At 42.3% G+C, this 26,133-nt stretch overlaps 1 protein-coding gene and 1 non-coding gene across 7 annotated transcripts in view; one reads left to right on the forward strand and one right to left on the reverse strand.

Moving 5' to 3' along the window:
* Positions 1-26,133, reverse strand: part of LOC119934279 (zinc finger protein 536-like) — a 358,396-nt gene that overhangs the window by 76,453 nt on the left and 255,810 nt on the right. The gene's annotated exons all lie outside the window — the stretch shown is intronic.
* Positions 13,450-13,587, forward strand: LOC119935262. The gene has a single exon (XR_005453149.1). It is a non-coding gene; the product is annotated as a small nucleolar RNA SNORA7 (small nucleolar RNA).

The raw sequence follows: 26,133 nt of genomic DNA on the forward strand, positions 1-26,133 counted from the left end.
CTCAGAGATGAAGAGGTAAAAGTTAAAGTATTCCCAAGAAGAGAGGGAAGAAACTAACTGCTCAAGGCCACCACTCAAGAGTTCCAGACACAGACAACCCCGACCAGTCTCCTGTTCACATAGATAATTTTCCATCTTTCCTAAATACTCCTCACTGCTCAAGAAATCAATCCTAAAACACCCAGTCTTACACAGAGCTCTGTGCACAAAATGCACCTAAAAAACACTGTTGACTCACTGGTTGGAACACAGTAAGCGCTCAATAAATAAGATTGAATGAATGAATGAACCGGGATGCTGGGAAAAGCGTGTGCCAGCCATTTTTTTTTTTTTTACTCATTTAAAAGCAGTCCAAAAAATGTAATCATGTCCAGAGGTCATTTTCCTCCTAGAGTTTTTTTTACGATATTTGTTAAGTGCTTTTTCTGCCAGGCATTGTACTGAGAGCTGGGGAAGATACAAACTAATCAGGTTGGACACAGTCCATGTCCCACATGGGGCTCACAGTCTTAATCCCCACTTTATAGATGAGGTAATTGAGGCACAGAGAAGTTAAGTGACTTGGGCCAAGATCACACAGCAGACAAGGGGGCGGAGTTGGGACTAGAACCTAGGTACTTCAGACTCCCAGGCTCGTGCGCTATCCATTAAGCCTCACCACTTCTCTGAAAAGAGAACCTTTTAACACTACCTACTACGATTGGCAACAACCCCTCCGGATTTGTTCATTCAATCGTATTTATCGAATACCTACTGTGTGCAGAGCATTGTATTAAGCGTTTGGAGAGTACAATTCAGCAATAAAGAGAGACAATCCCTGCCCGCACCGGGTTTACAGTCCAGGCTTAGAGTCTTAGTCCATCCTCCAGATGGACTAAGAGGTCCCAAAATCCAACTATTTACCCGAGGAATTGGTCGAACAGAAATTCAGAATCTATCACACACAAAATGAGTGGCACAAAATGAAAACCATTTACAAGAGCCAACTGGACCAATCCTAGAGGGAGCCATTTTAAGTGATGAGGCAGAGGAAGCTAAGATGGAAGAAGCTAGTAACCCTGCTTCCACCACCCAGGGAAAGGAGAGGCAATCTGGGAAACATCAGTCTTGGGATCCAATTCAGAGGGTGGAAACAAGAGCCTCCTCCCTCTTACATATTACTGATAGACTTTTGTTTCTACAAGACGTTTGGCCATGTAGTTTTTATCCACCCCACCTATCTGGTAAAGGATGAATAATGATCAGTCTGGGAAGGTAACTAATAGATATGATTTGACCTCATAATCTCTGATTGTTAATACCAATTTTAATTAATAATAATGAATCGTAACAGTGGGAAAAAATGAAACAGTAATCTACAGATCCAGGGGAAGAATAGATGATCAGAGAAGCAGCGTGGCTTAGTGGAAAGAGCATGGGCTTGGCAGTCAGAGGTCATGGGTTCTAATCCCGGCTCTGCCACTTGCCAGCTGTGTGACTTTGGGCAAGTCATTTAGCTTCTCTGTGCCTCAGTTACCTCATCTGGAAAATAGGGATTAAGACTGTGAGCCCCACACGGGACAGACTGATTACCATTTATCTACCCCAGTGCTTAGCACACAGTAGGCATTTAACAAATACCATCATCATCATAATCCCCATTCGCAACCAGATACTGACTTGATAGTTCTCGCGCCACTGGATTTTGAGGAAAAGTAGGTAGCATATAAGGCTACATCACTTTGAATCATCTGTTGGCAATGAGAACTTGAGACCAGGAAGCAATGCTATCACAGGAATAAAATTGAAGAATTACCTCCACTAAAATTGACTAACTGGAAGATGAAGAGTGGGAACATGAATATCAACAGCAAAACTCTCATTTTGAGGGGACATTTATCACCCAGTTCCCAATTACAGAATCCTGAGCACATAATCCCTGTAGACTGTAAGCCCATTATGGGCAGGGAACAGGGTCTTCTAATTCTGTTGAATTGTACTCCCCCAAGTGCTTATTACAGTTTTATGCACATGGGCAGAATTACTGATTGATAATCCATGGGAAGCACTGCCCTGAACAATGACACCTGCAGACTTCAGGAAATACTGGCAGAAGTATGGAGAAGGTGAAATTTCAGCTGTCTGAGTAAATTTGTTATTCAAAATTACTTATCAGGAATTTTTCTCATGCATATCCTCAGGATGATGGTTCCATGGGGAAAATTAATAAGGAGTCATTTTAAATCATAATAATTTCTGGGGACCCGAAAACCTCAGTTGTCTGCCATTCCCCAGGCATGGCAGAGTTTAAATTGCTGCTCCTGGGGCAATGATTTATTGTGGTCCCCAAATTCAATCAATCAATCAATGGTATTTTTTGAGCCCTTACTTTGTGCAGAGCACTGTACTGAGCTCTTGGAAAGTACAGTTCGGCAACAGAGACAATCCCTACCCAACAACGGGCTCACGGTCTAGAAGGGGGAGACAGACAAGAAATCAAAACAAGTAGACAGGCATCAATACATCAGAACAGATAAATAGAATTATATAGACACATCATTAACAAAATAAATAGAATAATAAATATGTAAAAATATACACAACTGCTGTGGGGCAGGGAAGGGGGTAGAGAAGAGGGAGGGAGTTGGAGCGATGGGGAGGGGAGGAGGAGCATAGGAAAAGGGGGGCTCAGTCTGGGAAGGACTCATGGAGGAGGTGAGCTCTCAGTAGGGCTTTGAAGGGGGGAAGAGAGCTAGTTTGGTGGATGTGAGGAGGGAGGGCATTCCAGGCCCTCCCTGGGGGTAGGACATGGGCCAGGGGTCGACACGGAACAAGGAGAATGGGGCACAGTGAGGAGGTTAGCGGCAGAGGAGCCAAGTGTATGTGCTGGGCTGTAGAAAAAGATAGAGGAGGTGAGGTAGGAGGGGGCAAGGTAATGGAGAGCTTTGGGGCCAATAGTGAGGAGTTTTTGCTTCATGCAGAGGTTGACAGGCAACCACAGGAGATTTTTGAGGAGGGGGGTGACATGCCCAGAGAGTTTCTGTAGAAAGATAATTTGGGCAGCAGAATGAAGTAAAGACCGAAGGGGGGAGAAACAGGAGGATGGGAGATGAGCAAAGAGGCTGATTGCAAAAATCCAGTCAGGATAGGATGAGAGATTGTACCAACAAGGTGGCAGTTTGGATGGAGAGGGAAGGGCGGATCTTGGCGATGCTGTGAAGGTGAGACCGGCAGGTGTCGGTGACAGATTGGATGTGTGGGGTGAATGAGAAAGTGGAGTCAAGGACAACACCAAGGTTGCGGGCTGTACTAAAATAATATAATAGAGCTAATAGACATGTACTCTGCCCACAAGTAGTCTGCAGTCTAAAGGTGGAGACAGACATTAAAATAAATTACTGATAGAGGAATGGGAGAGTAGACTTAAGCTCACTGTGGGCAAGGGTTGTGTCTACCAACTCTGTTATATTGTACCTCTCAAACACTTAATACGGTGTTCTGCATATAGTAAGCACTGTATGACTGATTGATTGATTTGTACAAAAGTGTCATGGGGCAAGAGAGTGAGGTGAATATCAAGTGCTTCACGGACACAGATCTAAGTGCATTAATGGTGCAGAAAGGAGCACAGATAGACATTGGGAAGGGGATCCACAGGTCAGTTTTATCTTTGCAGCCCGCTGTTGGGTAGGGACCGTCTCTAGATATTGCCAACCTGTACTTCCCAAGCGCTTAGTACAGTGCTCTGCACACAGTAAGCGCTCAATAAATACCATTGAATGAATCCTTGGATAATCAGGTTAGTTATGGGATCTATTAAGGACTTACTATGTGATAGGTTCTGGGTACATACAAGATAATCAAAGCAGACAGTCTCTATGCCATTTAGAGCCCACCTTCTATCTGGACCTCTTATATGGAGCTCCCAACAGGCAGAGAGAGCAGACTTCTTGTCACCATTTAAAAATGAGAAAATTGTGGCCACCATATTGAACCAGCTAGGATGTTGTGAGGTTATGAGAAACTCCTACATATGCAACAAGAATTTCTCAGCAACACCTCCCATACCAAAAGCCAGACTGGAAGACAAGCCAGACTGGGAATACTGGGACAGCTTTGGGAAGAACAGAAACAGCCCCGTCTCATCTTGCTCAAGGTGCCCTAGACCTACCCTCTTCAGTCACTGCCTCAGCAGAGGTGTCAGCCCCATGGCTCCATCCCTGACCACTGTTTCCTGCTGCTGCCACTTTCCATCAGTGTCACAGCCAAAAGTCAAGGCTGATACAGAAGAGCTACAAACCGGGGATATCTCCTGTGGTATTCAAATAGGAAGTTAAAGAAAAGGCAATCCAAAAATAGGGGTGAGAAGATGGAACAAGTTGAACTGTCCTAAAAGACATGATTCAATTCTCGAGTGCCTTACTTGTACCTCATTTTATCACTACAACAAAACTACGGAATTGTAATGGGGACCTTTTTATCACATATGTACCAATCACTTCTTATTAATTTCTGAAACAAGGACTGAACTTTATTACTCACTTTCTAGATCATATATGATGTTTACATAATCGTTCCTCATCTACTGAAGTCTTGCAGCAAAATCCGGCAGCAGACATAGCAGTGTGATATCAGCAAGCGTTTGTGGATAGGAATGTTACAAGCCCACAAAGTAATGTAATTAAGTAGACCGGTTTCTCTGTTGCTCTTTTCATCAGGTACTCCTGGAAAGCCATGTTAAAATTTGCATTTAAGATGCTGACCGGTAATATACATTTTAACTTACCATGGCAAATAAAACTCAGTGCCATATGGCTGATTAGAAAAACTTGCTCCTTTTCTCAACAGCTGGGTGAGGAGCAACAAGGAAAAGACAGTTAGCAGCTGCACACAGTTATCATTACTTTGATACTGCTTAAAGGAATCTAAGCCTTCCACAGGTATGCACCTGAGATTAGAGGCAAAGAATTTTCCCCTCTAAATATAAGAGGAAATAGCTTTGGGAGTTATAATTATCTTATACAGGTGTCATCATAACAGTGCTCCTAAATTTTACTCAGAATAAATGAACTCATTCTACAGTTTGTAACCAAATTTTTCAAAGGTCTTTTGGGAAGAAAGTATTATCCTCTACAAGGAAAGAAACTGCAAATAGGGTAAATACTTGCAAATATTTTTTTATTACATAGTTGACTCTGTTTTATTCTAACTGCACCCGAGCCCCCTATCCATTTTACTTCAACCCAGGAGGAACTGAATACACGGAAGTCTAGACACCCCTAATTCCAACTACCTCTGTTCCACCACATTATATAGGTTCTGGAAATGTGATTTACTTCTAATTCTCCATAGTTGGCTTTCCTCAAAGAATTTTCCTTTTCTCACAAAGCATCCTTCTGCCTATTAAATTCTCTGTGATGTGGGAGAAGCCATTTCAGCTGTTCTGATTCCCTGCAACCAGCCATCCCAGCTGAGGGTCTTTGGGCAGTACCAACAGACACTCATCTCCAATTTTATTTTGAAGGAGTTTTTTTTTAATTTGTGGTTAGGTGGGTGGCAGGGTGGTGGTTTTAGGTGGTTGAGGAGGGAGAAGCTGGAGCCAGGTAGGAAAGACTCAATCTTCCTTGTTATTTCTCTCTCAGGCCTGCTCTCTCGTCCAGCAAACAAGTCACCTCGGAGGAGGAAATGGGTGGCAGCCTACAATGGAAGTGATTAAAAAATAGGTCGTCTTTGCTTCAAATCATTAGGGTTTTCCCCTCCCTTGAAGACTCCTGGGTGCAGTAGAAATTTGTGGCTGCTGCTCTGAAAACTAAATATTGTATTTCTGGCAAGTAAACAGCATGCGGAGAAAATCGGCAACAAAAGCAAACGCTGCATATTGGTCTTGAGTCAGATTGTTTTATCTCCCATCCACCACTCTGGAACCTGGATTCAAAGAAGGGCTCTGTATTTTTTTCTAAGTGCAGTACGGGCAGGACAAGTTGGTTTTGAACACCAGTGCTTCCTCTTTAATTCAGTGTTTGCAGGTACAATTGGATGGATAAGATTCTGATGGTATCCCTGTTGGAGTGCCATTCAGATCAGAATTACATGTAGTGGTTTCATTACATTCATTAAATTCAGCCTGTGGTCTTGCAGGCCTGAAATGAGCATCTCAAAATGGAGTGGACACTGCATATTTCTCTCCCCTTGGTTCCAATGGCTTCATCAGTCCATAGATAAATCTGTAGCAAATTTTCGATGAAATTTCTGGCTCTGCTGAGTTTTCTTTCTCATTTGGTCCATTTTTCTTTCCTGCTGTTGGATGGAAGTTAGAACTTGGACTGGGAATGCTACAATAATAATAATAATAATAATAGCATTTATTAAGTGCTTACTATGTACAAAGCACTGTTCTAAGCACTGGGAAGGTTACAAGGTGATCAGGTTGTCCCACGGGGGGCTCACAGTCTTAATCCCCATTTTACAGATGGGGTAACTGAGGCACAGAGAAGTTAAGTGACTTGCCCAAAGTCACAAAGCTGACAATTGGCAGAGTAGGGATTTGAACCCATGACCTCTGACTCCAAAGCCCATGCTCTTTCCATTGAGCCACGCTGCTTCTCTTATCTATGCTTCTCTTCTCTAGGCCAACATTAGGTTCTAATCTCCACAAGACTAATCATAATTACACCGATAATAATGACAATAATGATAGCAATGGCATTTATTACTCAGTAGTAGTATTTTTTGAGCTCTTATTGTGAGCAGTGTGCTGTAGTAAGTATTTGGAAGTTTACAATACAACAGAATTGGTAGATTTGGGAGTAAAGGCAACGCAGAAGGGAGAGGGAGTAGGGGAAATGAGGGCTTAGTTGATGAAGGCCTCCTGAAGGAAGTGTGATTTTCAAAAGGCTTTAAAGGTGGGGAAAATCATGGTTTGTCATATTTGAAGGTGGAGGGAATTCCAGACCAGAGGGAAGATGTGTGCAAGGGTTGGTGGTGAGATAGATGTGATTGTATTTATTAAGCACCTACTATGGGCCTGCCACTATCCCAGCACCTGCAGTGGGTACAAAATTAACAGATCACAGCAAGGAAAAGCTGTTTCTGTAAATCAGGTTTTCTGGGAACCCAAAATTGTCACAGTCTAGAAATGATTTTTTTCCTGAGATAAGCTTTCACTAGTGATGGTGATTGAGAAGCAGTAAGGTCTAGTGTAAAGAGTATTGGCCTAGGAGTCAAAAGACCTTGGTTCTCATACCAGCTCTGCCAATTGCATGCTGTGTGCCCTTGGACAAATCACTTAACTTCTCTGGGCCTCTGTTGGCTCACCTATAAAATGGAGATTCAACATTGGGAAGCTTACATGGGGCAGGGACTGTGTCCAGTCTGATTGAGTTGTATCTAGATAAGCACATAGAATGGCCCTAAGCAGCATGGCTCCTTGGAAAGAGCATGGGCTTGGGAGTCTGAAGTCATGGGTTCTAATCCCAGCTCTGCCATTTGTCAGCTGTGTGACTTTGGGAAAGTCACTTAAGTTCTCTGTGCCTCAGTTACCTCATCTGAAAAATGGAGATTAAGACTGTGAGCCCCATGTGGGACAACCTGATCACCTTGTATCCCCCCAGCGCTTAGAACAGTGCTTTGCACATATTAAGTGCTTAACAAATGCCATCATCATTATTATAATAGTAAGCACTCAATAAATTTCATAAAAAATAATTCTATTGGAACACCGGGGAGGAGGCAGAAGGCTCCACGAATTCTTCAGAAGAAAAAGTGTGGAAACATCATCCTCCTCCACCACTTTTTGACCTCTTTACATGTCACCTCAGAGAGAGCTTCCAAGTTGAGATGTTTCTCTCTATGGTCAGATTTGCTCAAGTTCCAAGTCACATGCCTCCAATGCCCTTCACAAGTCCACTGAACATCCATTTCCTCTGGTAAACTTAACCTGAAATCCCATGCATTTTCCAAGCTACTAGCATTACCTTTGGGACACTCCTTTCTCTTAATATAGTCTAAAATATACTGGAATTCATGTTTTTAATCATTCATTCATTGTCATATTTATTTAGCACTTACTGTGTGCAGAGCACTGTACTAAGCGCTTGGGAAGTACAAGGTGGCAACATATAGAGACAGTCCCTACCCAACAACGGGCTCACAGTCTAGAAGGGGGAGACAGACTACAAAACAAAACATGTAGACAGGTGTCAAAATCATCAGACCAAATAGAATTAAAGCTATATACACATCAATAAAATAAATAGAATAGTAAATACATACAAGTAAAATAGAGTAATAAATCTGTACAAATATATATACAAGTGCTGTGGAGTTTTTGCTTGATTCGTAGGTTGACAGGCAGCCACTGGAGATTTGGATCATACTGATCATATGGATTGTTCTTTTGTTTTTTTACGCAAGCCTGACTGAATCATCATCATCATCAATCGTATTTATTGAGCGCTTACTATGTGCAGAGCACTGTACTAAGCCCTTGGGAAGTACAAATTGGCAACATATAGAGACAGTCCCTACCCAACAGTGGGCTCACAGTCTAAAAGGGGGAGACAGAGAACAAAACCAAACATACTAACAAAATAAAATAAATAGAATAGATATGTACAAATAAAATAAATAAATAAATAAATAGAGTAATAAATATGTACAAACATATATACAATGAATGACTCAGCTATGACCCTACAGAGGATATCTCAGCCTTGGGAAAGTCTGCACCTAACAGCAGTGCCTCCCCCTTAAACTGTGAGCCATATGTGGGACAGTTACTCTATCCAAGCTGACTATATTTACCCCAGCTCTTGGCACACAGTAAGTGCTTAACAAATATGGCAATTGAAGCAGCATGGCCTAGGGGAAAGAACATGCGCCAGGGAGACAGAAGATCTGGGTTCCAGTCCTGGCTCCTCCACTTGTCTGCTGTGTGACCTTGAAGTCACATCACTTCTCTGTGCCTCACTTACCTCATCTACAAAATGGGGATTAAGACTGAGTCCCACATGGAACATGGATTGTGTCCAACCTGATCAGTGTTTATCAAGCCCAGTTCTTGGTACAGTGCCTGGCACACAGTAAGCGCTTAACAAATACCATAAAAAATTGCTATTATTAATGTGGCTGTTCATATAAGAGGCCCGTTTTTCAGCTCTTCCCCATAAAAGTTTTAAAGTTATACCTTATCCCCATTACTGAGCTCTTTTCCCATTGGCAAAATTTGAGCATAATAGGAATACTGCCAGTAAACATAATTATGTTATTTGTTAAGTGCTGACTATGAAGATTCACAATAATCATGTCCCATTTGGGGCTCACAGTCCAAGGAGGAGGGAAATCAGATATTTAATACCTATTTTTCAGATAAAGAAACAGGCTCAGAGAAGTTAAGAGACTTTCTCAAGGTCACACAGCTTACAAGTGATGGAGCTGGGATTAGAACCCAGATCCTCTGATTCCTGGGACTTTGCTTGTTCCATTAGGCCATGCTTGTCAATGGGTAAAAACTAGCAATCCTGGACTCATAGGACCAAAGGAAGAATCTTGCAAGGTTTGGAAGGCCCACTACCAGGCTAATACAGAAATTATATATTCATTTGTTCAATCATATTTATTGAGCTCTTACTATGTGCAGAGCACTGTACTCAGAGCTTGGAATGTACACTTCAGCAATAGAGACAATCCCTGCCCACTCTGGTTCTCTCTAAATCCAAACTAATCCTTTGCAATCGATTTGTTGAGTAGATTCCATAAAAATGGATATCTCTCAGCTCCCTTCCAGTGACAGTCCTGTCAAATTCCAACAGTAACCCTAAAATGAAAATAAATGATAGCAAATCTCCTTTCTTAAAGTAAGGACCTTTTTGGGCAAACTCTTGTGTGTCTTTGTGTGGGTTTCTGAACCTGCTAATATCAGGGACAGAGTTGGCATAAACATCAAAGCAGGCAATGAGCATAGCACCCCCTGTAGAAGTTGCCCCAAATTCATTTCTCCAAACATGGCAGAATTCCTGGGTCTTCCCAGAGACTATCCAGAACTTGAAAATAGCTGCATTTCCTGCCCCTTCCCCTCTGCTAATTAAGCCATTTGGCATTACAGTAGTAGAGCCATCTGTCCCTTTATTTAGGATACATCAGGATGGACCATGGACAAGATAACACAATGTTAACAACTTCTCGGCTCAGAAAACCACCCTCTCTTCTCTCCTTGCCGTGCAACAAGATTGAAAGATAAAGCCTACTATGAATTTGGGTTATAAAAAGTGTTAGGTTTACGCATATTGGCCTGGGGCTGAAAGACGCCATGGGGAAGGTCACTGCCAAAGGTTATCTTCTCAACACGGATTTAGGATTTGAGCAAAACAATCAATGAGTAAATGGACAGCAAGGACCTCTCTTTGTGGCAGTGCCCACACCAGAATCAGAAACAATCAGAACAACAGAATAGTATTTACTGTATGCTAACTCTGTGCAGAACACTGTACTGACCATTTGGGAGAGTACAACAGGGCAAGTAGACACAAACCCGGCCTTCAGGGAGTTTACAATCTAATAGGGGAGACAGAACAAAAATAAATTAGGGGAAGATATTTACATTAATTCTGTGGGAAGATGGGGTGAGGAGAGTACCAAGTGATTTTAGAAGTCTCTGAAGATAGGGAATCGTAGCAGTCTGATAATAATAATAATAATCGAATTTGTTAAGGGCTATGTGTCAAGCACTGTTATAAGCTCTGGGGTAGATACAAGGTGATTAGGTTGGACACAGTCCCTGTTCCAGCTAAGGTTCACAGTCTCAATCCCCATTTTACAGATGAGGTAACTGTGGCACAGAGAAGTAATGTGACTTGCCCAAGGTCACACAGCAGACAAGTGGCATAGTCAGGATTAGAACCCATGACCTCCTCACTCCCAGGCCCATGGTCTGTCCACACCATGCTGCTTCTCTGATGTGAAGAGAAAGTAGTTCCAGGAGGGAGAGAGGACTTGAGGAAGGGTTTGATGGGAGGAGGTGATAGTGAAGCCTAATGACAGACTAGTATTAGAGGAGTGAAGTGTGTGGATTGGGTTATAATAGGAGGGGAATGAGTTTGAGTGAGAGAGAGGGAGAGAGCTGATTGAGTTCCTTCAAGTCAGTGTTAAGGAGCTTCACTGTGACATGTACAAGGATGAACACTGGAAGTTTGTGGGTAGTGGGGAAATGGTCATAGAATAATGTTTTAGAAAAATGATCCGGATAGCAGAGTGAAATACAGGCTGGAGAGGATGGCTGTTACAGTAGTCCATATGGGATTTGACAAGTGCTTGGACTAGCAAAGTGGCAGTTTAAATGGAGAGGAAGAGCTGGAGTCTGGATTTGTTGGGAATACCGACAGAATTTGGTGACATCGGTTATGCAAGTTGAAAGAGAAATATGAGTCAAAGACAACACCAAGGTGACAGACCTGTGAGGCAGGGAAGAAGTTGGTGTGGATATTCCCAGTGTCCTTGGGCATCTGGGAGAAAGGGATCACACCAAAAATACTACTCCTCTGGAGGAGTTTAGGGATATTCCTTGTTCCATGGTCCTGGGTACAACTCTCTTATTCACATGGATCTAATGGCCCCAAAATTGCCTTCTTGGATTTTAGTTTCCTATATGCATAATTCAGGAATTATGATACACTGCTCGCTAAGAATTAGCCAGAATGGTCCAATGTAGCATGAATCAGAAGACCAGAGGAATGCTTGTGGTATAAGTGGCTCGTAGGAAGAAACAAAAGCCTGAAGGACTCTGGTGTATGCTCCTAAAATGATGGGTACATTCCTCAGGTCAAGCACTATTGATAATGATAATAATAATAATAATAACAATAATAGTACTTGTTAAGTACTTACTACATACCAAACACTGTTCTAAGTGCTGGGATAGACACAAATTAATCAGATTGGACAGTCCCTGTCCCGTATAGGGCTCACAGTCTCAATCCCCATTTTTACAGATGACTTACCCAAGGTCATGCGGCAGACAAGTGGCAGAGGAGGATTTAGAACCCAGGTCCTTCTGTCTTCTAGGTCCATGCTCTATCCAGTAGGTAGCACTGCTTTGGGGGCCTTCTCACTCAGAGCAAGTTTTTGGGGGTCTTCTGTAGCAATCCTACCAAATAACCTTCTAGGACCAGTGACACCATTTCAAACATTAACCACAAGGAGAAAATATCCTCCAAGTTACCTTACTTCCCAAGCTCTGATGTGTGGACTCACTGTTCTTAAATACGGTGTCCAAGAAACCCACCATTAAATTCAGGAATGCCGATGATCGGCTACGGGGTTTCTCCTGTGGCATTTTCTCCTAAAAAAGCTACCCCACAGATTTATGAAACTGCGGATAGAAGACAGATTGAGATTTCAGAAAAAAAGGAAGAAAATCATGAGTCAAGCCCCGCTCCTCAGTGGTGAGAATGGCACTTAAATCATCCCAGACCAAGGACTGTTCAGTTTCTCAACTCTACCCCGCCCAGCCCAAAATGAAAGCCTTCCACTATAGGCCACACTCTGTGTGAAAGTTGCTGAAGTGACCACAGTGTGGTCAGCATACTGCAGCAGTGTGGTGTACCACAAAATCTCCAGGTCCCAAATACACTGAATTAAAAATCATGGTTGCCACAGAGGCTGCCCATGGGAAACAGATGTTGAACCCAGGCAGTCTGGTAGGCTCCAGATTGGTCATGTCTGATACCTGAAGAATGAGGGAGAATCTTTAAAAATGATTTGGCTACCTGTTTTCCAGGTCTGAGGACCCTCTATCTAGGTATCCATGCCTGGAACTAGGAGGCCTTCCCAGACTGAGCCCCTTCCTTCCTCTCCCCCTTGTCCCCCTCTCCATCCCCCCTTCTTACCTCCTTCCCTTCCCCACAGCACCTGTATATATGTATATATGTTTGTACATATTTATTACTCTATTTATTTTATTTGTACATTTCTGTTCTATTTATTTTATTTTGTTAGTATGTTTGGTTTTGTTCTCTGTCTCCCCCTTTTAGACTGTGAGCCCACTGTTGGGTAGGGACTGTCTCTATATGTTGCCAATTTGTACTTCCCAAGCGCTTAGTACAGTGCGCTGCACATAGTAAGCGCTCAATAAATACGATTGATGATGATGATGATGATGGAACTCTCCCCATCACTGTAAGCCCCTTGTGGGCAGGAAATGTGTCTACCAACTCTGTTGGAGTGTCCTTTCCCAAGCACTTGTTCCAATGCTCTATATACAGTAAGCACGTAATAGCTACCCACCAGAGCACTGCTCTCCCCACCTACAAAGGCCTTCTGAAATCCCATTTCCCCAAGGAAGTTTCCCTCCATTGTTTCTCTCCCCAGGTCCTATCCCCTTAACTATCACTTTTCAGTACTTCTGTGTCACTTCCACGCTCACAACCACCTGTCATCCTCCCGTATCTAATGATGTACACTGTCTACTACTTAAATCTCCTCTCGGAGTCGCACCTGGAGAGTTTCCAGTACTCTACCAGTCTTGGTTATGGGAGGGAGAGTCAAGTAGAGGCCTACCTATTCCATTCCTAGCTTGGGCAGTGTCTAGCGAGTGGAAGGCAATCTGCTACAAGTCAAAACTCACCTGTGCTGAGCAGCAGCAGCATGGGAGAAAGTTGAGGGCGGAGACTTGAGTTTCCTGCGCAAAAGGTGGCAATGGTAAACCACTTTCGTATTTTTACCAAGAAAACTCTATGGATACACTTCCACAGTGACTGCAGGTGGAAAGCAGAGCGTACTGGGAGAGATGTGTCCGTGGTGACGCTATGGGTTGAAAATGACTCGATGGCACTAGACAAGACTACTTAAATACTTTAAATAACCACCTTTCTGTTCTCTTCTCCCCATCTGTAATTTACTTTGTATCTCTCACTCAGATTGTAAATTCTTTGACAGTAGGAATTATGTTTTCTAACTTCATGGTGTTCTACCAAGGCCTGGGTGCTAAATAAACACTAATGATTCATTGATGGATGTGGCACGCGCTTTGGATTCGATGTTATAAAAATCCTTTTGCAGGACAAAATCCTGGAAACAACAGTGCTGGATCCTCAAAGGGAAAGGAAAGCTTATGTCCCTGAGACCTTATAACAAGCAGAGGTTTGAGTGGGGAAGGCATGGCAATTTTAAACTGAAAAGATCAGGTGGATATTCTGTGAAATAATTTCCTCCTGCTGCTTCTCTAGGATGCAAAGAGAATACAAAGGCAGTGGATTTTGGAAACACAGTTATGATTTAACCTACTCAGGGCTTATAGGCTGTGGAGCAATCGAAAAAGAGGTAGTGTTAGCAAAACCAGTTGCTTCCTGATTGAGTGGAGACTTGAAGCCATCTTCTGTCCTGTGGAAGTCTGAGTGATGCATTCACTTAAGGGCCTGGGCCATGAACTCATCTCCATCCACCCCCTCCTTCAGTCCAGTGTCCTATTATGGTCAAATCCAGACTACACTCCCAGAATAAGATTCAGGTAAAACTCTACCATGTTGAGACACCCTCTAGTGCAAATTACTAATTATATTGCATTCTTCCAAGCCCAACATGTGGTATTCTGAACACAGTGCATTCTGCACACAGTAGATGCACAATAAATACCTGTGAGAAGCAGTGCAGACTAATAGAAAGAGCCAGGTCTGGGGGTCAGAGGACCTGGGTTCTAATCCAGGTTCTATTCTAATTCGCCCTTTCCTCTCCATCCCAACCACTACCCTGCTCATTCAAGCTCTCACCCTATCCTGTCTGGATTACTGTATCAGCCTCCTCTCCGATCTCCCATCCTCCTGTCTCTCCCCTCTTCAATCCATACTTCACACTGCTGCCCAGATTGTCTTTGTCCAGAAACGCTCTGGGCATGTTACTCCCATCCTCAAAAATCTCCAGTGACTACCAATCAACCTACACATCAGGCAGAAACTCCTCACCCTTGTATTCAAGGCTGTCCATCACCTCACCACCTCCTACCTCACCTCCCTTCTCTCCTTCTACAGCCCAGCCTGCACTCTCCACTCCTCTGACTCATCTCCTCACAGTGCCTTGATCTCACTTGTCCCGCCGTCGACCCCTAGCCCATGTCATCCCCCTGGCCTGGAATGCCCTCCCTCCGCACATCTGCCAAGCTAGCTCTCTTCCTCCCTTCAAGGCCCTACTGAGAGCTCACCTCCTCCAGGAGGCCTTCCCAGACTGAGCCCCCTCCTTCCTCTCCCCCTCTTCATCTCCCCTGCCTTACCTCCTTCCCCTCCCCACAGCACTTGTATATATGTATATATGTTTGTATGTATTTATTACTCTATTTTATTTGTACATATTTATTCTATTTATTTTATTTTGTTAATATGTTTTGTTTTGTTCTCTGTCTCCCCCTTCTAGACTGTGAGCCCACTGTTGGGTAGGGACCGTCTCTATATGTTGCCAACTTGTACTTCCCAAGCACTTAGTACAGTGCTCTGCACACAGTAAGTGCTCAATAAATACGACTGAATGAATGATCACAGCTCCACCACTTCTCTGCTGCGTGACCTTGAGTAAATCACTTAATTTCCCTGTGCCTCAGTTACCTCATTGGTAAAATAGGGATTAAGACTGTGAACCCTATGTTGTACATGGGCCGTGTTCAACCCAATTATTTTATATCTATCCAGAGCCTAGTAGAGTACTTGACACATAGTGAGCACTTAAATACCATACAAAAATAAAATAAAATAAAATAAAATAATACTGATTACTTGAATGACCAGTTCACATGGTCTCAGAATATGGTAAAGCCAACCTGGTGCATGCCCTCTCTAGCCTATTTTTTGAATACATCTTCATGCACCCTGGTGGTTTGGTGACAGCCAAGGGAACATTGCTTAGTTCTGACAGTATTTAGTGCCTGCTTAGCCATGAGGTGCAACAACAAAGAAATCACCAATCATTAATCTGGAAAGTTTCCCAGATTATACATCTGCCCTTCTAATTTACACCTCTGAGGATGCTGCTGACTGGGAATGAGGATCAGAGAATTGCTCTCCTTTGCTCCTCGGTTATGAAATTACAGTGGGAGAATTACTCTGTCCCTGTTCTAGGAGAAAAAAAATCTGACTTCTTGCTAAATAGTTGTAAATACAAATTACAAGTAAAAACGCCTGCATGTCAGCACCAAATAAATTGTAAGTACCTTATATGCAGGGATCATGCCTATCAACTCTATTGTACTGTCACAGTAGCTTAGTACAGTACTCTTCACAGAGTAGGCACTAAGTCAATAGCACTGACTGATTGACTTGTCTGCACATGGGTCTCACAGCCTTCTCAGGGTCCAACCCAGCTAATTTTCAGAGAAAGAAATCCTTCAGGAGACCAAGTGATCCATAGTTTCCTCAGGGGTTCTATAAATCTATGGTCACTTGGGTAGAACACTAATTTAGGAGGTTTCCTCCTGAAGTAATCTCAAGAAGCAGATTGTTCCCTTTCTTTGAAGCAGCAGAACCTGGGGATAAGCACTCATTAATGTTGATTAAAAGGGGAGACAAAATACATAGGCTGCAGGCTTCCGGGAAACAGGGACAATATCTATTCTTTAGAAGGTGTCTTGAGCCCTACAGCTAGACACTCATATTCACCTCACCCTCAGCCCCACAGTGTATATGTACATATCTATAAATAGTCTTCCCCTCTAGACTGTAAGCTCCTTGTGAGCAGGGAACATGTCCATCAAGTCTGTTGTATTATACTCTCCCAAGTGCTTTGTACAACGCTTTGCACACAGTAAATGCTTAACAAATACTATGGATTGATTGATCAATAACCTCTTCTTGATGAGTAGCATGTCTGGGTTTGGTTCTATGCAAACCATTATCCCAAAATGGTGCAAAACTTGAAAAATTCTCATGTCTCAAATGTGTCTGTCTTGTATGGTGTAACATCTCCCAAACTCTGTAGACACTGCAGGCTGCTCAGAAGAGCCCATCCTGCAAATGGCCACAGGTGTAAGGGTCTGCCTTTCTTTAAGTGGAAACACCGGTCTGTTTACTTGTACTTGGAAAGTCTCATTTTGGTTTGGCATCTCTCCTGCAGACCATTGCTCAGACCCATGCAGGAACCATGAGAACCAAAGTTTCACAAATACTGCCTTTTATAATGGCCAAAATGTATAATACTTGTTAAGTACACTGCTACTTAATGGCCTATAATGTCTTTAGCCAAGTATTATTTTTGACATGAGGGCTGGGAAAATCAGCCTGCTGACCAGGCTCGATTTATTTAGGACAATTAAAATGCTCGGTTCTGTTTGATAGAAGAAGTCCTTCTCAGGAGATTTTTAGGAAGAAAAGAGGTGTTCATCTATTTAGGAACTCATAGCTGCAGCTATATATGCAGCTAGAAGTCCACCACAATCAATCAGTCAATCACTCCCATTTACTGAGAGCTTTGGAAGACTATGTGTTTCAGAGCACGCACACAAATTCTTACTCCCTAGGTGAATCAGCCTTCAGAGAAGGAGGCAGGACCAATTTGTTATGGAAATGAAACATAATATTAAAAATCAATCAGTGGTATTTATTGAGCACTTACTATGTGCAGAACACTGTACTAAGCACTTGGGAGAGTTCAATACAAGAGAAGTAGCAGACATGTTCCCTGCCCCAAAATGAGCTTACAATCTAGAGGGAAAGAGACTGGAATTGGTAGATTGAGAAGCCGGGATCTAAACCAATCTCTGCCATTAAATTTTCTGTGCCTCTGTTTCCTCATTTATAAATTGAAGATAAAATAACTGTTCTCCCTACGTTCTGAACTGGGAACCCCATGAGAAACAAGGATGATGTCTGATCAGATTAGCTTGGGGTCTACCCCAGTGCTTGGCACAGTGTCTGCACATGGTAAATATTTAATAAATACCATAACTAACTGAAATATGAAGAGATGCCAAAGACAACTAAAAAGAAAGGGTGAGGTCTCTTCATCCCAACATCCATATGCCAGTGCTCTAGATGAAGGGGTTCAAAGATTTAGCTCATCGTAGGCAGGGAACATTACTGCCATCTCTGCTGTACTGTACTCTCCCAAGAGCTTGGTAGAGTGCTATGCACATAGTAAGTGCTTAACAAATATAATTAAAAGACACTCAGTAAACACCATTGATGATGATAATTTAGCCTGGCCTTCTTCACACATACTAATCATGCTGAGTGTTATCCTTCCATACCTTTATTTAACTCACTATTGGGGATGTGGAAAGGGATTCTTTTTCAGATTCATGTCTCTAGAATCTACTCTTTCCTCTCCAAACTGCTAACATGTTGATCCAAACTCTTTTCATATCCTGCCTTGTTTACTGCATCAGCCTTCTTAGTGGCTTCCTTGCCTCCTAACTCTCCCCTCACCAGTCTATACTTCCCTTTCCTTCCCAGATCATTTAAAAGAAAACCAAACAAAAAAAAAAAAAAAACCAGAAACTCCCAACCATCGACTTTAAGAAATTCAATCAGCTCTCTCCTTCATACTTTACCACACTGATCTACTATAACCCAACCCACAGAGTTTGTTTCCCTAACACCAAGGAGAAGCAGCATGGCCTAGTGGATAGAACAGGGGCCTGGGAGTTAGAAAGACCAGTGTTCTAGTCCTAGCTCCGCCACTTGTCTGCTGTGTGTCCTTAGGCAAGTCACTTCACTTCTCTCTGCCTCAGGTACCTCATCTGTAAAAAGGGATTACCACTGTGAGCCCCATTTGGGACATGGACTGTGCCCACCCTGATTACCCTGTATCTCTCCCAGCACTGAGAACAGTGCCTGACACATACTAAAAGCTTAACTAATGCCATAAAAAACCACTACCTCAATCTCATCTATTACGACGTTGACCCCCTGCCTATATCTTCCCCCTGGCCTGGAATTCACTCCCCACACTTTTATTTAAAAGACCACCTCTCTCCCCACCTTCAAAAGCACTGAGAAAACCTCCCCCAAGTGGCTTTCCATACCTGGGACTTTATTTCTCTTATTTTCCCTCCCTTCTGCATCGCCTAGGCACTTGGATCTATTCCCCTTTGAGCATTTAATAGTCACTCCATCCCCAGCTCCACAGCACTTACATACACATTCTGTTTACCCTGCCATTTACCCTACCTGTAAATAAATTCACTCATATTAAAGTCTATCTCCGTCTCTAGGCTGTAAGCTCCTCATGGGCAGGGAACCTATCAACTCTACAGGACTGGAATCTTCCAAGTGACTAATATCATACTTAGCACACAGTAAGCCTTCAGTAAATACCACTACTGATTGATCGATTCAGGGCTTTACAGTCTTCTCAGTCAGAGAGACCTTTCACCTTCTTCATTACCATCATTAACATCATATTACCACCACTTTTCACATCATCAAGGACCACGGTAACTTTCAGGGAAAAAGAAGATCTGACAGATTTTGGGTTATGTCAGACTTATTTTAAAACCTTTGGAAAGTAAATTATTCATTGAGGTGTTTTGACAATGAAATAAATTGATACGTAGGTCTCTTGGTTTTCAAGAAACACTCTTCCCACAAGTTTAATGTCAGAAGAATTATACGTAAAAGAGAAAATGAGACAAAAATGATCTTGCCTCACTATCATGGACCAGAGTAACCCTAACTTGTTTACATTAAGAGCCTGCTTCCTTGATGTTTTATAATCTTGACCCTTGATTAGAGATTCCTTTCACTTTAATAGGGCTCTTACCTTGTTGCCTTTTCTGCCTCTAAGATTTAGGGAAAACACTGAGTTCAGAATTTGTGTATGCCATGCAAAGACATGGCGGACAACCAAGATTCTTCTGGCTTTCAAAAGGAGCATTTGGCTGGATGAGAAACTCTGTGCCTAAAGAGCCCCAAACCATGGCTGAGTCGGATTGAAAATGGATCATCTTAATATTTTCTGTCACCACCTTGCCTGAAAATCCAATAAAAGAGGTATATTTCCTAAATCACTAGGCTTATTTTAGAGAAGTAGAAAACTTCTCAGAGTAGCCTATCTGTGTTTTCATTCAAGTCAAAATACAAAATTAGCAGAAAGAGATGATTTCTTGTAGATAATGGGAATTTTATTCACCCACCGATTACACGTGCAGGGTGTCACTGTGGGTTATGGCTGCCAAAACTCTAATGGATATCACCCAGGCAATTTGCTTCATCTCATAAATGATCCAGGGATATTGCAATGCTAGCCCAAATCCCCAAGTTTGGGAATCATTTTTTCCAGTATTTAAGGGTTCTGGAAGCTCATACTGCTCCTGGGACAGAAAATGAAATAGTGGGTATAGATGTAAACCGAGAGAGAGCTGAGCAACACTTAAGTGACGTGTGGCATGACTTTCAGAGAAATGAAAGAAACGTCATACATTCACTTTCTGACTTGGGCTAGTCACCTCTCCTGTGATCACTTCTTAGCCAACCAGCCAGCTTGTGCTATGCTTTAATCTTCCCTCAGACACATGCCACATGTCATCCTAAACTGTAGGCCTGACAACAAAGAGTTGATTCCTGGGAAAAGCCAAGCCCACAAGCAGTGTGGCCTTGTGGCAAGAGAACAGGCCTAAGAGTTAGAGAATCTAGGTTCTAATCCTGGCTCTGTCACTAGCCTGCTGTATGACCTTGGACAAGTCACCTGACTTCTCTGAACTTAGTTTCCTCATCTGCAAATTGGGGATCAAATATCTGTTCTCCCTCTGATTTGTACGAAGAGCCCTGTGTGATTATCTTGCATCTATCCCAGTACTTACTACAGTGTTTGGCACATATTAAGCATTTAAATAATAGTTCAATACAATTTATTATCATTATTCTTGTTATTATTACCAGGACTCCTTTCTCTAAAATTAAACGACAGTACCAAACTTGTAAGGTAACAGGAAATTCTTTCTGGATTACAATGTCTTCTTTATAGGAAGAATTTTAATCACCATGCTTATTCATAAATTGCGAGCTCCTTGTGGGACAGGGATTGTGTCCAATCTGATTAATGTGTATCTACACTAGTGCTTAGAACAGTGCTTGGCACAAAGTTCTTAACATATACCATAATTATTATTTTTACTCTATTTATTTATTTATTTTATTTATTTGTACATATCTATTCTATTTATTTTATTTTGTTAGTATGTTTGGTTTTGTTCTCTGTCTCCCCCTTTTAGACTGTGAGCCCACTGTTGGGTAGGGACTGTCTCTATATGTTGCCAATTTGTACTTCCCAAGCGCTTAGTACAGTGCTCTGCACATAGTAAGCGCTCAATAAATACGATTGATGATGATGATTATTATTATTACTAATAGTAAAAATAATAATAAAGAATCTGATCACTTAGAATTAAAGTTCTTTGGGCTTTGAAATTCAAGGACCAGAGATAGGATGGGATCATCTCTGTGATTAACTATGGCATTAGACTATTCTCTACTTAAGTCTTGATTCCTTTTTTTTCCCCAGGAAATTCAAAGGAAAAACAGTTATTTCTGATCGATAGTGAATTTTCCCACTGTTTGTACTAATTTATTTTAAAATTGGTCAGTTATAATAAGGTCAGGGCTGGCTGTGGATGTTAAGCTGCTTCAGAGAACATTGTCCAGACGGTGGCAGGGCTCAACTTGGGAGATGTTTTCCATAAAGGTAGAGAAGAGAAGCAGAAAGACCTAGTGGAAACAGCACAGGACTGGAAACTAAAACACCTGGGTTCTAGTCCCAGTTTGGCCACTTGTCTGCTCCGTGGACCTAGGCAAGACCCTTAGAATTGTTTTTCCTTTAAGGTTGTAGTGGATAGAGCAGGGACCCAGGAGTCAGAAGGTCATGGGTTCTAATCTCAGCTCCATCACTTGTCAGCTATGTGACCTTGGACAAGTCACTTCACTTCTCTGTGCCTCAGTGATGTCATCTGTAAAATGGGGATTGAGACTGTGAGCCCCACAAGCAACAGGGACTGTATGTAATCTGATTTGCTTGGATCCACCCCAGTGCTTAGTACAGTGCCTGACATAATAAACGCTTAACAAATTGCACGATTATTATCATCATTTTTATTACTGTCAGACACTGTACTAAGCACTGGGGAAGATGCAAGATAATCACCTTGGACACAGTCCCTGTCCCATGTGGGATTCACAGCCTAAATTAGAAGTAGGAAGACTTAAGCCCCATTTTTCAGGTGAGGTAACTAGGCACAGAGATGTTAAGCGACTTATCCAGTGTAATACAGCGGACAAGTGGCTGATATGGGATTAGAACTAAGAACCTTTAACTCTCAGGCCCATGCTCCTTTTACTTGAAGCAGCGGGGCCTAGTGGATAAAGCACTGGCCTGTAAGTCAGAAGGATGTGGGCTCTGATCCTGGCTCTGCCACTCATCTGCTGTGTGACGCTTGGCAAGTTATTTAACTTCTCTGTGTGTCAGTTACCTCAACTGTAAAATGGAGATTAAGACTGTGAGCCCTATGTGGGACAGGAACTGTGTCCAACCTGATTATCTTGTACAGTACTTAGCACATTATAAGCACTTGATGAATGCCCACATTATTATTATTATTATTACTAGTCCATGTTGCTTCCCATTCCCTGTGCTTCATTTTCCTCATCTGTAAAATGGGAATAAAATACCTGCTCTCTCTCCTCATGAGAAAAATAACTCCGGGTGGGGATGACGACAGGGACTGTGTCCAATCTTATGAATTGTATCTTCCCTGGTGTTTAGCCCAGTGCCTGGCACATAGCAAATACTTGTCAAATATTCTTCTTATTATTATTGTTATTATCTTCATCATCATGTAGTTGGCAATATTTTCCCACATCCAAGTGGGCAAATATCTGAAGTTACTCCTGAATTGGACACCCAGTAAGTGACAGGTATTAACTGATAAGGAAAGCAAACAAGACCAAGTAGATAATAATAATTATGGTATTTGTTAAGCACTATGTTCCAGGCACTGTTCGAAGCGCTGCGGTAGATACAAGACGATCGGGTTGGACACAGTCCCTGTCCCACATAGGGCTCACAGTCTTCATACCCAATTTAAAGATGAGGGAACTGAGGCACAGAGAAGTGAGGTGACTTGCCCAAGGTCACGCAACAGACAAATGGTGGAGCTGGGATTAGAACCCATTAGATCTGGCTAATGACAATCTGGAATCTCTACCTAAGGATCTCACATGGGGGAATTTACCTCATCACAGGGAGCAGAGATGATTCAAACTATACTACTACAAAGGGAATTAAGGTCTTCACTGAGCTCAGAAATGCTCATACCCTGAATCTCAGTCTGCAAACTTTCTCTTATTTGGTTCTGCAGCATTCAGAAAATGGGTTTCCAGATGGAGCCTGTGGCTCATGTGCCAAACTACAGAGCTTGAGTAAACGTTGCCATCTCCCCACTCCCAGCCAAGACAAAACAAGAAGGCCCAATATTTCCCCTGGATCTTGTGATCCTTCCCCACAGGAGACCAGAGCTTCCCCAGTGGCTATCTTCCTGCCGGATGGATCAAGGTCCTCCGCTCTCCATCTCTGGGGTCTTAAGGTTCACCTCGGTCTCCTTGACTGGTCAGTGCCCCATCAACAGTGGGGAAGAAACAAGCCAGCCAAATGATGATGGAATTCACTAAGTGCTTACTATGTGCTAAGCACTATTCTAAGCTCTGAGGTAGATACAAGTAATCAGGTTGAACAGAGTCCCTATCTCACATGGGCTTCACAGTCTTATTACCCATTTTACAGAAGAGGTAACTAAATCACAAAGAAGTTAAGTGACTTGCCTAAGGTCACACAGCAGAGACGTGGCAGCGTCAGGATGAGAACCCAGGTCCTTGTGACTCCCAGCTCTATTCACATAGCCACAGTGTCTCAGGAGTAGAGAGAAGGACAAATACCAAGAAAAGGATATCAAGAGGTATTTTACCCCAATGCTTAGATTAATACGAGGTCTCCCCCTCTAGACTGTAAGCTCACTGTGGGCAGAAAATGTGTCTATTGTTATATTGTACTCTCCTAAGCACTTAGTGCAGTGCTTTGCACAGTAGCAGTCAATAAATACAATTGAATGAATGAATGACATTTCATGAAATCAGTTTGCAAAGACTTAAGATTTAAGCCTGACTTCCTCACATAGAATATCCAATACAAGTTTTCCAAATTGCAACTTTGAGCTCCTTCTGGAGTTTCCCACCTCCAACCCAAAGCAGAAGCTCAGAAACAAGGCAAGGTTTAAGATTTTCAAATAGAGCCTCACTTGAAGGATAACAAAGTAAAAAGACCCTCTAGGTCTCTCTTTTCTTGTCCTGACTGACTCAGATTCACCTAGATTCTGTCTTTCATAAATCAGAGGAATTGTAAAGCAAAAACTACCCTTCCTGGTCTTCACCTAAGAATACTTTGACATCTTAGTTGGGTGTAAAGACTATCATTCTAGTCTGTGAGACTCTCTTGTTCTGCCCTACTATACCTACTTCAAGTAAAATAAATCAGCAGAATAGACCCTTCACTGCTTACTGTTGTCAGATCAGATTCTACTCATTTGGCACGAACAAAAAAAAAAATCAATGGGAACCATTGCTCGAACCCCTCATGCGTTTCTTAAATGATACATTAGTGAATACCATGTTGTATTTTTTCATATTTGCTAAGTGCTACTATGTGCCAGGTACTGTACTAAGCACTGAAGTAGGTACAAGTTAATCAGGTTGGACAAAGTCCCTGTCCCACATGGGGCTCACAGTCTTAACTGCCATTTTACAGATGAGGTATTTGAGGCACAGAGAAGCATAGTGACTTGCCCAAGATCACACAGCAGACAAGTGACAGAGCCAGGATTAGAACCCCAGTCCTTCTGACTCGCAGGCCCATTCTCTAGCTATTAGGCCACTCTGCTTCTAAGCTGCTATATTGGGCCCAGTCCTTAACCAATGTCAAAAGGTTTGCATATCATGGTCCTCCAGGTTAAAATGCACAATCAATCAATCAATTGCATTTATTAAGTGCTTACTGTGTGCAGAACACTGTACTAAAGGCTTGGGAGAGTACCATATTACAATACGAGTCGCAACGAAGGGGATAATTAGCCCTCTAAAATTTGTATCCTTAAAAAGCTGAAAGAATTTTTGCTCCTCAGATACTGGCCTCAAAGCAGGCTAGAGTGAATGTCATTACGCTCATTTTGCAGATGGGCACGGTGATGCGGAGAAATCAGGTGACTTTCCTGAAGAAAAAGAAGGGGTCCATGAGAAAGCAGTGTTTAGAATTCAGACTATACATGGCTTGACTCCTGAAATAAAGTTCAGTTAAGGATTCTGAGGACATTTTTTGATCAAAACAAAAGCTGGAAACCATCCAGAATTTCCTGGAGATCTACTGTGAGCACATCCGAGCCTTTGACCTTATGTGGCCTAAAGCCCAATCGTTACCAAAACGATAAATATCAAGAAACTGCCGACACAATACTGTAGAATGTTCAAGCTGAAACAACTCATTTTATGAACTGTGCCAACTGAATCTCGGGCTATTTTTCTAGTGATGTACCAAATATGCTAAGACGGCAGTGACACACCCAAATGATTATTGACTGTCTTCAAGTAATTGCTGCTAAAAATACAATTATAGGAATCTACTCGGTAAAAATAGAAACATGTCAGTAGTCAGCAGGAAACATGATGAATAAGGTAGGACACTTTCAACACATTAAAACCCCATCTCTGCATCTCCCCAGTATAATAAGTTCCTTAGAGTTACTGCCAACTCCAACTAATCATGTTCACCAATATGGATAAAACGTAGAGTGGATTCAGGGGATCCCCTCCAGTGAACTTTGACCCTTCTACCAAGCTGGCAAACTGCATGAATTATGTAAGAGCAAGAGCTGAGACATTGCCAGGTTATTAGTATAGGCTGGCACCCCACAGCAGCTTTGCTGTAAGTACTCTCCCAAATGTCTAGATGTACACAGCTTTAATACACACAACTCAAGCTTCTGTAAATCTCCTACAAACATGGAGCAGCATGTACAGTATTCCATATCAGGGATTGAAGGGGTGCATATGGTGCTCAGTTATAACAGCTGAGCTTTAAAAAAGTGCTGCTTTGAATCTCACTGAACCAGATCTCAAATGAGGCTAGAGAAAAGAGAAAAAAAATAAG

The sequence above is a fragment of the Tachyglossus aculeatus genome, chromosome 11 (assembly GCF_015852505.1).
Source record: "Tachyglossus aculeatus isolate mTacAcu1 chromosome 11, mTacAcu1.pri, whole genome shotgun sequence".
Taxonomy (NCBI): Eukaryota; Metazoa; Chordata; class Mammalia; order Monotremata; family Tachyglossidae; genus Tachyglossus; species Tachyglossus aculeatus.